The sequence below is a fragment of the Manis javanica genome, chromosome 1, assembly GCF_040802235.1.
Source record: "Manis javanica isolate MJ-LG chromosome 1, MJ_LKY, whole genome shotgun sequence".
Taxonomy (NCBI): Eukaryota; Metazoa; Chordata; class Mammalia; order Pholidota; family Manidae; genus Manis; species Manis javanica.
This window is the reverse complement of record NC_133156.1, coordinates 192,615,301-192,630,050: the sequence shown is the minus strand read 5'-3', so window position 1 is coordinate 192,630,050 and position 14,750 is coordinate 192,615,301. Positions and strand designations below refer to the sequence as shown.

Here is a 14,750-nt window from a genome sequence, read left to right as displayed (position 1 = left end):
TCTTAGAGAAACCCAAAGAAAATAAAGGAGACAAACAGAAGGACATTAGTGGGATGTGAAACTCCTGGCACCCAGAGCTACAGCCCCCATTAAACACAGCCCAACTCCAAGCTAATTTAACTTAAAATCTCACACTAAACGCCTTTTACCCAAGTTCTTATTACTTGATATATCATGTCCAGCTTTCAACAAAAAAATTACAAGATACACTCTTAAAAAAAAAAGGGCAAGGTAAAAAAAATTGTCTGAAGAAATAAAGGAACAAAAAGAACCAGACTCAGATATGACACAGATTATGGAATTGTCAGAGAATTTTAAATAACTACAGTTAATATTTTAAGGGCTCCAATGGAAAAAAAATAACATAAAGAACAGATGGATAAGGTGAACAAAGAGATGGAAACTCTGAGAATGAAAAATAAATGCTAAAATAAAAAATATGGAATAGAAATGAAGAACACCTTTGATGAGCTCATCATGACATGACTGAGGAAAGAATCTGTGAGTTTAAAGACATGTCAATAGAAGCTTCACAGACTGAAATACAAAGAGAAGAAAGAATGATAAAACAGAACATCCAAAAACTGAGACAATTTTAAAAGTGTAACATAAGCATAATTGGAATTTCAGAGGGAGAAGAGAAAATGGAACTGAAGAAATATCTAAAGTAATAACAGTCAAGAAATTAACAAAAGTAATGACCATTAAAGATCCAGAAATCTCAGAAAACACCAAACAGGATAAACTCCAAAAGAAAAACTCTATGCTAGGAGTTTCTCCAACTGAAGAAAACCAAACACAACAAGGAAAAAATCTTTTAAAAAAAAAGCCTTATCTACAGAGGAATAAGAATTAAAATCAATCTGACTTCTCTTAAGAAGCCATGTAAGCAAGAAGAGTGAAATATTTAGAAAGAAAAACACCAACCTGAATTATACATCCAAGAAAATTTTCCTTCAAAAGTGAAGGAAAAATAAGACTCTCAAACAAACAAAACCTGAGAGTATCAATTGACAGACCTACCCTGTAAGAAATATTAAGATAAATTCTTCAGAAAGAAGAAAAATTACATAGGTCAGAAAGTCAGATCTACATAAAGAAAGAACAGAATAGAAGGAATAAAGGAAACATATTTTTCCTTATTCTTAATTGTTCTAAAATAAAACCATTTGTTTGAACTAATAATAGTAACAAGGTATTGGGTGATTGCAGCACATGGATTAAGTAAAACAAATGACAGCAATTTCATAAGGGATCGGAGGGAAAAATTGGGAATACTCTGTTATTGGCTAAACCATTGGGAACACTCAGTTCCTGTACCTCACATGGAGTGGTATGAGTTACATGAGGTAAACTTAGTTGTAATGTGTATTGCAAACTACAATAGGAAAAATAATTCCAGGAAAACATAGTTTTACAGAAATATAATTGATATACTGCTAAGAGAAAATCAAATGAATCAAAAAATGTGCTATCAAAATCAGTAAAGGCAGAAAAAGGGGGGAAAAGTAAACAATAAACAAATGCAATCAACAGAAGTCAATCCAGTTCTATCAATATTTACTTTAATGTGAATATTGGTTTAAATACATCATTAAAAAGCAGAGATTGCAAGAAGCTTAAGAAACCACAAAATTTTAGGTTGTCTTAAACAAAACCTACTTTTAATAAAACTCAGGTAGGTGAAAAGTAAAGGGACAAAGAAACATATACCATGATAACACTAATGAAAAAAAAAGATGGAGTGACTATTAATTTCAAACAAAGCAAAACTCAGAATAAGGAAAATTATCAGGGATTTAAACATTTGAATAAGAAATTATACCAATTCTCCACAGTCTTTTCATAAAACAGAAGCAGAGAGAAGAGTTCCTAACTCATTCTATGAAGCCAGCATTTATCCTAACACCAGATAAAGATATTGCAAGGAAGGAAACTATAGATCCATATCTCTGATGAACCTAGGTGTAAAAATCCTGAACAAAACAGTAGCAAACCAAATTCAACAACATATAAAACTATTCCCCACAATCAAGTAGAATTTATTCCAAGTATGCGAAATTGGTTTAACATGTGAGAATCAATTAATGTAACTTTCCCATTAATAGGCTAAAGAAGAAAACTCATGCAATCTTATCAATAGATGCGGAAAAAGCATTTGACAAAATCCAATACCCATTCATGATAAAAGCTCTTCACAAACTAGCATAGAGGGGAAATTCCTCAATTTGACAAAGATGATCTACAAAAAAAAACCTCCAGCTAACACCACACTCAATGGTAAGAAACAAGAGGCTTTCCCAGTAAGATGACAAACAAGCAAAGATGTCCACTCTCACCACCCTATTCAACATCACACTGAAAGTCCTGGCTAGTGCAAGAAGACAAGGGAAGGAAATAAAAGGTATACAGATTTGGAAGGAAGAAATTAAACTATCTTTGTTCACAGAGGACAGGATTGTCAGTGTAGAAAAATCCAAAGAAACATCAAGAACAAAAACAAAAAACTCTTACAACTAAATGATTATAGCAAGATTGCCATACAAGCAATACAAGGTAAGTTTTTTAAAAATCAATTGTTTTTCTATATACTAGCAATAAATAATTGGGATATGAAATTTAAACATTTACAATAGCACCAAATATGAAATACTTAGGCACAAATCTAACAAAATACATACAAGTTTAATATGCAGAAAACTACAAAACTCTGATAAAAATGCAAAGATCTAATGGACAGATGTTCTGTGTTCATGGATTGGGATGTCAGTTCTTCCCAACTTGATCTATAGATTCAGCACAATCCAAATCAAAACTGCAGCAAGCTGTTTCATAAATACTGACAAACTGAACCTGAAGTGTATATGGAAAGGCAAAAGACCTGGAAGAACCAACACAAAGACTTCATTAAAATTTCTGCTTTGTAAAAGACATCATTAAGAGAATTCCTACACAAGCCTCAAACAGGGAAAAAATATTTGCAAAACACCTGATAAAGGACTGGTATCCAAAATGTACAAAACCTCTTAAAATGAGGAGAAAAAAAAGCATTAAGAAAAAAAATCTAATTTAATAATGGACAAAGATCTACACACTCATCAAAGAAGATATACAGATGGCAAACAAGCAAATGAAAAGATGCTCAACATCATATGTTATTAGGGAATTATATATTAAAACAAGATACCTCTACACACCCATTTGAACAACTAAAAATTTTTTAAACAGATAATATCAATGCCAGCAAGGATATAGAACAAAAGGAACCCTCATTCATTGCTGATGGGAATGCAAAGTGGTACAGTCACTTTGGAAGACATTTGGCAATTTCTTGCAAGCTAGAGTCTTCCCAATACAATCCAGCCATCATGCTCCTAGATATTTTCCAAATTGATTTGAAAACATAAGCCCACACCAAAACTTATCTACCCAAATGTTTATAACTTTATTCATAATCCCCCCAAACTGGAAGCAACCAAGATATCCTCAATAGGTGAATGAATAAATTATGTATACCCTTACAATGGATATTATTCAGCAATAAAAAGAAATAAGCATCAAGCTGCAAAAAGACATGAATGAGCCTTGGGTGCATTGCTAAGTATAAGAAGCCAGTCTGAAAAGGCTATATTCTGTGTAATTCTAATTATACAACATTCTGGAAAAGGCAATTCTAAAGAGATAGTAAAATGATTAGTTGTTACCAGGAGTTCAGAGGAAGAGGAGAGCACTAAATAGGTGAAGCACAGGGCACTTTTTAGGGCTGTGACTCTTGCCATATTAACACTGTAATAGTGGATACATAACATCATGCATGTGCAAACTTTATAGCACAAAGTGTGAAACTTAATGTATGTATAATTTTAAAAGTCATTTAGGAGGTCTGGGCAAACACAAGGATGGAATACAGGCTATAACAAAAGAATCTAACTGTAGTACAAATGCAAGAAACAGTATCACTGAAAAAGGTTGGAAGGAAAAGGTGCTGACCCAAGTTACTTTGGCAATGAGTGAAGTTTTAAAGACTAAAGGCAAAGAGGAACTGTATATAAACACTGTACTCAACTTCATAATGTTGTGTCCCACAGGGATACAAGTTAATAATTCTGATACTATTATACATGTATACTAGTATTGAACAATTAAGTAAATGGATGGAGAATGACAGGAGCCAGATTTCTCGCTGTCGGAGTGGCAGTTTACAGATAAGCAAAAGAAGGTGGCTAGCAAAATCCATATGGTAATGGTTAGAGTTGCAGATTTCAATATGAACTTATATTTAGTTTAAAACAGATATAGATGGTTACATCTAGAGATACTTATAGATATATGCATACATATACGGATTAGTATACACACATATATTCCCTTGCTCTGCCAGCTGAGAGCGCCTAGAATCAACACCACCATAACAGCAATGAGCACACTTAATACCCAGATCTCAGGTTTCCAATATCATTCTCCAATAAATGGAAACAGAGATACTTGAAGAAAAGCTCAAATATGTCAATGGAGCAGGAAATATACAAGATAAGCCTGGAGCATCTTGTAGTGTTAAAAATAAAGAAGTTCTAAAGAAAGGGGAAAAACACCTTAAAATGCTGAGATTATGTCAAATAAGAACTGACTGAATAAGCCCCCAATGGCCAAAGCTGGAATAATTTGAGCAACAAATAAAACAGTATTGGATTATAAACCAAAGTATAAAATAAATGAGTACATACTGATATAAACAAATAAACTGGAGATCATGTATAAATATTCTATGCAAAAGAATTCCAAATAATTTTTATATACTAGCCCTTCAAGAGGGTAGAACATAGTTGCCCATCCCTTAAGTGTAGGTTTCACATAGTGACTTCCTTCCAAAGAGCACAGTATGGAAAAGTGTGGGGAGCAACTTTACAGAAAAAAGGATGTATGTTAAAAATAAGAAAATATGAATACAGTATAGACTTTGGTTAATAACAATGTACCAATATTGGTTCAACAATTCTAACAAATGTACCATACTAAGATGTTAATAAGGAAACAAGAGGGATACATGAGAACTCTACTATTTTCTCAATCTACTATTCTAAAAAAATGAAGTTTATTTTAAAAATTAAGCTTTATACTTATTTTGTGTACTTTTCTATATATGCAATTCTTCACTTAGAGCATATTGATTAAAAATTTAAGTAACAAATAAATGACATGATCTAGATTTACTCTGTAACTTTTACTGTAATAGACAAAGCATTCAATTTTTAAGAAATTCAAACTTATTCTTATGTTTGCTTGTCACTTAGGTAATAATTCAGACAACTCTTTTACTTACACATTTATTAATTTTATATTGCATAACTTGTGATAAAGTATTTTTAATATATTTCATCCTACAATTCATTAGTTCTAAAAAAAAGTAAGCCAGTTCTTATAGTAAATGGCTAGGGTATAAAATTAGACAATGGATAAAATAAATACTAAGGCAACAGGCTGCAAGTAGTATCCTAAAATATGCAGGTACAATCAGTGAGAAGGACTGTGAGCATAGCTGGCCTTAAGAGATCTCTCTTCTTTCTGTTTTGGGTTAAGTATTTCATGCTACATTTTCTCATTTATTTTTTTCAGCATTTTCTCCAATATAGATCCATATTATTTCATGTCTTATAATTGTTCCCACCACACACCCCAGGTTCTTCTTCCCTTTCTCTCTGACCTACTGACCTCAAAGGATGAGTTGCATACAACGTAAGCATCTCATTTCACTGTATTGGTAAGATAGGCTTTACTGATGTCATCATTTGCTTTTGATATACATGGCTGGTTGGCCCCTGAGAAGGTTGACCCACCTCTCGCTCCCTCCCTCTCTCTCCCTCAAAACTGCCCAGTGGAAGCCAGCAGGAAGAGCCTTTCTGGTGACTGTTCCTCTGAGGAAAAAGGAAGTGGAATGTCTGTAGCCCAAAGTAGGCTTGGCATTAAATCCTAAAATCACCCTGCCTTCATCCTATGACAGAAACTATCCCCAGCCTGCTGTGGCCTGAATTGTGATTGAGCTCAGAAAAGTGTAATGGGCACAGATGAGAAACTTCAGTCACTCTGTTGAGGAGCTAAAATGCTAGTAGGCCCTTATTCAGTATTTGTCAAATGGGTAAATTTATGAATTTTGAAGACATTGCTTAGAAGTCATTTTAATGTTTCACTGATGTGTAACTTGTATAAATCCCTAGAATAACAGCATTTTCAAGCTGCAGAAAAGCCTTAAGGAGAAATCTTGTCTCCTATTTTCTAAATAAGGAAACTGGCTCAAAAAGGTCAATTAAGTTGCCTAAGGTCACACAACCTGCTGATCCTTAAACCAGAACTTTTTATTATTACCAGCTTCCTTCTTAACTACATTGCATAGTGGCACACATCTGTTGGTGTACAGCCTAGCTGATCCCTACATTCCATCATGTCTCTTATGTTTGTAACTTTCTCTCTGCCATTCCCCTTTTGCACTCTGTATGAATACATTTGTGGATATGTGTTTTTCCTCTTCCTCATTTATTCTGTTAATGCAAAATCACTGCAGATTTAAAGAGTTAATCCTGCTGACCATTGCACCCTACCCCCAGGAAAGGGGCATCATAAACCTCCCAATGGTTTAACAAGGACACCCATATGTCTTCCAAATCAAATCAGCAAACCTGAGTTTGATTTTTTTTTGAATCACAAATTCCTTTGAAACATTGCTAAATTGGCAACTAATTCATTAACAATCAATTTAATCAATATGAAGAAATCCAACCCTGATGTTAACCTGACACAAATCTGAGTCTCAGACATGATGCTTCCCTCTTAAGAGCAATGTCTTTACCTCTATGTGGTTGTTACTAATTACATGGTTGTTACTAATACAGTCCTTGTCCAAGAGTTTATTCTTGATGCCTCTCCCTGTAGAATGCATATGTGAACTGTCCTCTTACCTGAACTCTAGAGGAAAATAAATGCCTCACAGAAGCATTCCTTAGACTTTGGCATGTTCACAGGAACCCTAACAGGATATCCCACCAGTCCAATCAGACCCCGACATGCAACGATATATTTAAAGTTCTTGGTCCTAGTTCCTAGCAGTAGAAACTGTTTAAATGGTTCCAAAATTCTGTCCTGACCAAAATTCTCTCTTTACTAGCTTTGTCTAATGAAAAGGATTCCTGTTTTAGCCTTCAAAAATTACTCTTAAAATTTAAAGCAATACCTATCATTGTCAATCAGGAACCTTTTGGCTATAATCAGCTTATCAACTATGAGTCATAAGTCATCAAAATCCTCATTTTGATAGGAAAGAAGACATCATTGTCTGGGATAGAAAGGAGTAGGTCCTGGAGAGCCAAGGACCAATAGAAGGGTACTATGGAAACCCAATTAGCATATAATCAGTTTAGAGGCCTTTAGATAAAACACACAGTATAAAGATAGTTAATTGCTTTGTTGATAGTCAATGCTCAATTAGTATTAGCTAGAGTGAATTGAGAGATATCCTTCCTGGCTTCAAGAAGTTTCCCATCACTGGAAGTATACACAAAGGTATTGGATGGCCATGTGGAAGGGTCAGTAAAGGAACTGGGGAAGACAGTAGTCCAGTGCAGCTAATGATCCACTACCTGAAATTAATGTAAGAGTCATGGTCAGTATTTGTTAATGGAATAGAATGGAAAATTTCAAGGATAAATACTGTTTTGTGAAAAGTTTTGTTTCAGTTGTCTGTGTTTCTATGTATGCCTAAGTGTGTCATGGGGATTGTGGTAAGAAAAGTAAAACACTGGTTTAGATGACTTTGAGAAACCATGATTCTACTTATTCATCTTGCTCTCCACTTGACTTAATGCCAACTGTCTGTGGTAGGTGTTCAATAATTATACATAACATCAAACAGAAATAACAGACTCTTGGAATCTCAGGAACAATGTGCAAGGTAGGTATTCTTCCAACGCTGGTTTTAGAGAAAATGACTAAATTCCTTGCCTATGTTAAATGACTTGTTCAAGGCTACACAACCGATAAGCTTTTGCATCCAATATCTGAACCCAGTCAGAACAGGGGTCAGCAAGCTTGAATGTGGGTGGTCCGGCGCTCTGTAGAGGCCTGATGATGAAATAGCAAAAATTAAAGGCAGGAATTCATCACAAAATTTCAACTAAAGTCAACTTGAGGCTCTGCTAGAAATGGCGATGGTTTCAACTTGTAAATTCACATTATTAAAACAAAACTGAATCATACAATCTACAGTGGCAGTGCCCAAATGCCAGCCCACAGACTGACTACATCACAGTCAGAGGAAGAGCATTATAAAAATACAGATTTTCAAACTTAGCTCCTAGAGAATTTGACTGAAGAGGTGTATTTACAAAGCCCCAAGTGCTTATCACAGACAGGTTTAGGAACCACGTTCCTAGTTACATTCCTAGATGGAATAACTCACAGAATTTTTAAATGGAAGAAATGTTGGACACCATCTAGCCCTTGGGTAGCAATAGTTTACATCTTGAGTGCCAACTGCAAATGATAAATAATGCTGCTCAGAGGATCAGTAGAGACAGATTCCCAACAGCATCTGGGCTTGATGACAGAACTCCAAGATTAATTAATGATGTCTGTTATGGATGAGGAGGTAGGGGGAGATCGTTGCTATGACCCAAACTCTTCATTTTCCAGTTCTGTATTCCCAAAAACACACATTTTAATGACATAGGATTGAAATCCAGGCTTCCTCACTCCTCATCTGATGCTTTATACTATTTCCATTCACCTCGCCTGGTGCTTTATTTAAAATAATTTCCATTATCCATAATAAGGCTTATCAGAAATGCTGGTTTCATGAGTGATTCTAGCCAGTTTATAACAGAAGCCTCTTGAAGCCAGGAAAGATATCTCTCAATACACTCTAGCTAATATTAACTAATACCAACACCTATTTTACGTGAAAGATTAAGGCAAATCTGCCCAGCTGTTCCTACTCATTATTGCCACAGATGCTTTAAAAGGTAGGTAGTTTATTTTAATCCACTATTAGATATAAAATTTTAAATACTGAAATCACTAGAGAATTCATCACAAAAAACCATTTTTAAAAAATATTTAGCACAGTTTCTGATTTGTTAAATTCATACCCAAGAATACATGACGAATATCTTTCCTTGAATGTAGGTTTTGAGGAAAATACAGAGCATTAAAAAAATAAAAGAAAACTGGATGCCTGAAGGGAAGAGGAAAGAGGAAACATCACTGAGGAAGGAAAACGTGCAACAGAGGATGCCCTGGGGTACCAAGAGAAATGGTCCACTTCACAACGGCAGCTAGTCCAGCCTGGTCAGAAATCATGCCGTGCCTCAGCTGGGCCCTTAAGCAAGTTACTGAGCATCAATTTCCTTATCAGCAAAATAAAGTAATAACTCCCACCTCTCAGAGCTGTTTAAAAACAGAGAGAAATCTTACATCCAGCAAGGCCTCAGCACACTTCCTGGCATATATATACTTCCTACGTGTTGGACTTGGGCAAAGAACTTTTTATGTACTGAGAAAACTTTCCAAGAAAATCAAAATTGTTAATCTTAAAATTAAAACAGTAAGTTATCTTACCAACAAAAACAGGTTTATTTGGGAATAGCAGAGAATTGCAATCTGGGACATGCAAACTACAGCAGAACCATATGCATGTCCGCAGAAAGGGGCCAAGTTGGGAGGCCTGTTCTAAGCAAAACATCCATTGGAGTAAACTGGAAGTCCTACATATTGTGGCTTCTCATTGGCTGATTTGTGTCAGTTTCTCATTGGCTGGGCTGCAGCAGGAAGGCAGAACATGCTTCCTGATGGATGGTAAAGTAGCTAGAACAGTGTGGCATGGGTCTCTTCCAATGGAATCAGATTTACTCAGAGTGGCAGGCATGAGAGGTTTTCTTACAGGCCTCCTGACACCATGTCAGTAAGGTTTCCCTTAATTAATTTTCACAAGGTCTATTCAACTCAGGGCCCTATTTGAACTCTAAAACCAGAAGCCAAAGGCAGTGGTCATAGAAGGTAACACTCGCTGTATTATGAACCAAGGAAGTCTGAGCTAGTCAGTGTCAAAGAATTCCAAGATGGCAAGGGCTTCGAGTTCCTTTCCATCTCTGTCCATCTACTACTGTTCATCCCATAGACAAGGAAACTCCAAACCACAGGAGACAGGAAGGTTGCCCTTCATCCCAATTTAAGAATCCCAGCTTCTCTAAGCAGTGTCTGGGTGGCGCCTCAGGGAAGCAGGTATTTCTGGCACTGGGAAGCTCCATTTGTAGATTAAACACTAGGTTTTAAAGGGAACTAAACATTTTGACTTCTTCCCTTCTCCAGGGTGTCTGCCGAATATTTCCAGTAGGTACGTTTGAACAACACCTATTCGGAGGTGATATGGGTAAATTGCAAAACATTAATTTACTATTAACATAATTACAGGGTTTTCTCTGCACTCTAGAATTTGTTTAGTGCTTGGGGCCAAATCCCTTTCACTCTCACAATACCTCCTTTGTTTTAAAAAAGGAGATACTATACTGTGCGACTGGTTGGGGAAAAGTGCCCTTTGAAATTTCCTGTTATCACAATCATAAACTGCCTCTAATCAGAGGCAGCGCAATAAATAGATATGTCTTCTTTAAAATGCCTAGTTTGCTTAGAATTAAATGTCTTTCTTTGTGTCTCTCCTCAAAATATATTTTTAATAGTTGCTCAGACCTAAGCTTTCCCTAATAAGGTTCCCTTTAAAAAGATTTGAAAAAATTTTCCTTCTTTTAAAGAATGCCACTCAATTTGGAAATGTCAGATAAAAATACATGTACATTATAAGGCTAGCACCTATTTTCAGCTATGTTTTTCCAAGCCTCCCTCTTTTCCTTTCTTTCCTTTTTCTCCTTCTGTTTGCTGTTCCCAGCAGCTACTGGGAGCTTCTTCACCCAAGAGGACAGGGCTCATCAAATCACAAACAATTTCATCTGTTTTCCTGGCTGTAGCCATTATATGAACAAAACTGGCCCCGGTTGCCTGATACAGCCCTTCTGGGCCACCCCAGCTCCCCAAACCCCAGCCAAGGCCACGTGACTGAAATGAAACCAACTTGTCCTTAACTTTAGAAAATTAGCCACTCTCCTCCTTGCTGTGCCATGTCAAAATGAAAGAGTAAACAGAGGTCCCCCCAATCCCCCTGATTGCATTAATCATTCAAATGACGTATTAGCATTCTTCAGACTCTTCTGTTGTGCTTCCAAATTAACACCTCCAGGTTCAAGGGAATAGAAATTAACTGAATTATCTGGCAGCCCCAGATGTCCTAGCATGCTCTTCCTTCTCACTGATTTAATACGCCTGAAGAACAGTTATGAGGCAGAAACACTGCTAATGGTCAAGAAATAATTTATGACATGTGTAACCGACAGCCTTAGCCCCCCTCCCACTTTCCAAAGTTGCTGGGATTCTGGGTAAGGCCTGGCCGCCACTGCCATTGGGCATGGCCACCTTATCCACTCTCTTTCTCTCCCAGGTCCCCATGAGAGTGCTGGGGTAGCCAGCCCTGCTCTAAAGCTGAGAGTCGAAACTCCCCAGTACCGGCTGGGCAGCAGCCAGCAGCTCAGGCAACAGAGATGACCTGTGGAGTCTGTCCTAGAGCGAGTGGAACAGGAAAGGGTGTGACAGCAGAGCCCACAGATGAGATAGGGGCCTCTCTGGCACTTGCCAGCTCTGGCCACTGGCAACCAACCCTCTTGTCAAGGCATGAAAAGGATCAGCGATTCCTCAGAGCTATGGAAGGGCTTTTTAGAATGTTGATGTAATCATTCTCAACAGAAGCCCATTTCCCTTGGGGGTTAATCCTGTCATTTGGGAGTGTCTCCAGGGCATTAAACCGTAATTGCTTGCATAACTCCAAGAGGCAAACAGGAAGCTGGCACACACACACATTCACAAGCTTCCTACAGCAGGCAGGTCCTGTCCTTGGCACTGCAGCCCCTTCCAAACCAAAGCTCCATCCCTCTACCCATCCTGAGGGGTGACCCAAGTAGAGGTGGAAGCCTGAGGAGTCACTGAGGGACCTCATCCCTATGCCAGTTCCCAGCTGCCTGGCTCCTCCTGAGCGGGGAGTAGGGGAATAAGGACAGGGAGGGTCAATGCAAGGCTTCACCTGAGCACAGAGGCCTCATAATGAAGGGCAGAAATTCAAATGCTTTCTCCATGCCTTGGTGGGAACTGAAACATCAGATGTTTATTAAATGACATAGCAGTGGTGGCTACTTTGCACAGCAAGCCCAGAAGTGTATGCTGTCACTTTAAAAAAAATTGAGCCTATGCCAGGCTAGTCATGGTAATGCTCCCATGGCATGATTAGATTCATGCCCAGGGTTGTATTTGCATATGATATTCAGGGCATGATTTTTTTATTGTTCTTAATCAGAGCCGAATGTCAACAAAATAAATGAAGTTGCGAGTTGAAGTGAAATTTTTATCACATCAGGGATGTGCTTTTTCTCCCATTTATCACAGCCCATATTGAGAGAGTGAAATTTTTTGAAAATGTGGTAATCAATGGAAGAGCTCCATATGGCAGGGATCAAAGGTGTTACATAGTGTGTGGTTCTGCTTTATTGCCAGCCAGTACTGTTAATTGGACAACAAGATCAGAGGCAATATTAAAATCCAATTAAATTGATATGAACAGATTGCCAAGTGATGTACACTAATGTATAATTGAGTATCAAGCAAATGCAAGTCCCCATCTTCTGCTTCTACCTCCTGAATAAATGATGGCGCCATAGAGGACAGAAACAAGTTTGCACATTAGCTCCACAGCTCTGGGCCCTCATTTGTTACTTTCGGAGTTGATGACTTTTGGTTTTCCTCCTAGTCTGTCTTAAAGAGACAGAACCGTCCTCTGTCTCCCAAACCCCAACCCTTTGCCCCACACCTGAGGTAGGTTTTCCACCCCAAAATCATTTTCCCCTTTCGGAGATTGGAAATGAAATCCATGTTGCCAATGCTTCATTACATGTCTATTGTATAGCAGGTCCTGAAGAACAGCACGTTGATAATATATTGTGCTAGCTGTAAATGATCCATCCATCCGGAGCAGAATGGTAACACATTTCTAATGCTATTACCCAGATTGAAATTACAGCAAAATGTTTCTCAACCCAAAAGGAAAGCAAGGGGGCAGAGTCTGGAATAAGCACTGTTGGAATACCTCTTCACACAATGAAGGACCAGAGCAGCAGCTGTAAGAGGGCTGTCAGTGATGTAGATCCCAGCAGCGGATCCCATGGCTGAGCCTGCCGCAGGGGCTACCAGCAGGAGCTGAAGTGGGCCTCCATTCATTCCTCTCCAAACAGGGTCGGGGAAGGGATGGAGTGGAGAGCAAGGCAGTCCCTCCCACTCAATTAGAGCAATTAGCTCACAGGCCATACCGGGGCCAGGCCTGGCTGAATAGGATCCCCCTGCCCCACCATTTGTTATCCGAGCTGAGCTCACACAAATTAATGAGGAGAAGGAATGAGTAAAGCCAAGGGCTGTTGCTGGCAAACACTTCTGGGGGCCTCGTCCCTTCCTCCTGTAAGAACAACCCCAGATTACCCCCAACAATAAACCTGTTAACTTACACAACTTTGCTTAAGAAACAAGCCTGATGGGACATTGGCAGATTTCCCCACTGCCAAGCAAGAACTATTGCGGGCAGCCACAAGCTTCTCAGGATTTAAGCCCACGATGGAATGGTAAACGAGGGAGCAGACTGTTTATTCCAGCATCCAGATTGTCTCTGGCCATAAAGTTCTGTGTTTGGAAAGCTTTTTCTCTCCACAGTATATTACCACAAAAAAAAAAAGAGAGCAGGAGGGTGGGGGAGAAGGAGTGGGAAGGGGGTACTGAGCAAAGATCACGTTTTGTTTTCATTTATTCAAGCTACTCAAAGAAAAGCATCAGCCTCCCTGGTTTTGAATGGATGCAAAACCCACCTCAGCATCTCCAAGAGAGGGAAAGAAGCCAGCTAGTGCAGGGAGTGAGGGAGGGAAACATGGGGGGTAGGAGGGAGTTAAATCTAAGTAATGGGGTTAGAACTAGTTTGGAATTTGAATTGCAAAATTTGGCACATTTCAAATTTTGACCCAACACTGTCTATAAACAGGTAGACACTTTTAAAGATTAGATTTTATTTGTGGGCCTTAAAAAAACTGAGATGATATCTATGCTCATAAACCTGTTTGAATTTTCTTTTTTGGCTTATAATAGCTAAAACAAGTGACAGGTTCCTGGTCAGCAGCTACTTACCAAGCAACTGTAGAATCAAAATGATGTTTTGTTTTCTTTTTCCCAAACCCTCCTGACTTAGGTCCAAACAGCCTCAATCTGTAATTCACCTTGAAAGTGGAGCAATGAGAAACTCAAGAGTGAAATCAGACCTACAAGACACCCAGCAATACTGTTGAAACATGTGATCCCGCCCACATAAACCACAACAGACAAAGTTGGCGAAGGCTGGCATCCCATTAAAAGGCAAAAGCGAGACCAGACCATCTCCTGCCTAGGGCAGAGTTATGCTTTTCAACAAGGCAGCCAGCTCAGGGCTGTGACTCCCCTCTGCTATCACTGTGGCAAGTTTCCCCACAAATAACAGAAATACAGGACCCCTGGCCCTGGATATCCAAAGGTCTTTTGGGACTAAGACAAGGCAGTTTCTGGAAGCTGCTGTTCGACTTGAGTCATTTCTCAGTGCC

At 38.4% G+C, this 14,750-nt stretch overlaps 1 long non-coding RNA gene across 1 annotated transcript in view; it reads right to left on the bottom strand.

Annotated features, from left to right (window-relative positions):
- LOC140843422 (uncharacterized) overlaps positions 1–14,546 on the bottom strand; it is a 529,360-nt gene extending 514,814 nt beyond the window's left edge. Inside the window, exon 1 of the long non-coding RNA XR_012121167.1 lies at positions 14,305–14,546. This is a non-coding gene — a long non-coding RNA (uncharacterized lncRNA). The remainder of the gene's footprint in view (positions 1–14,304) is intronic.
- Between the last annotated feature and the right edge of the window lie 204 nt (positions 14,547–14,750).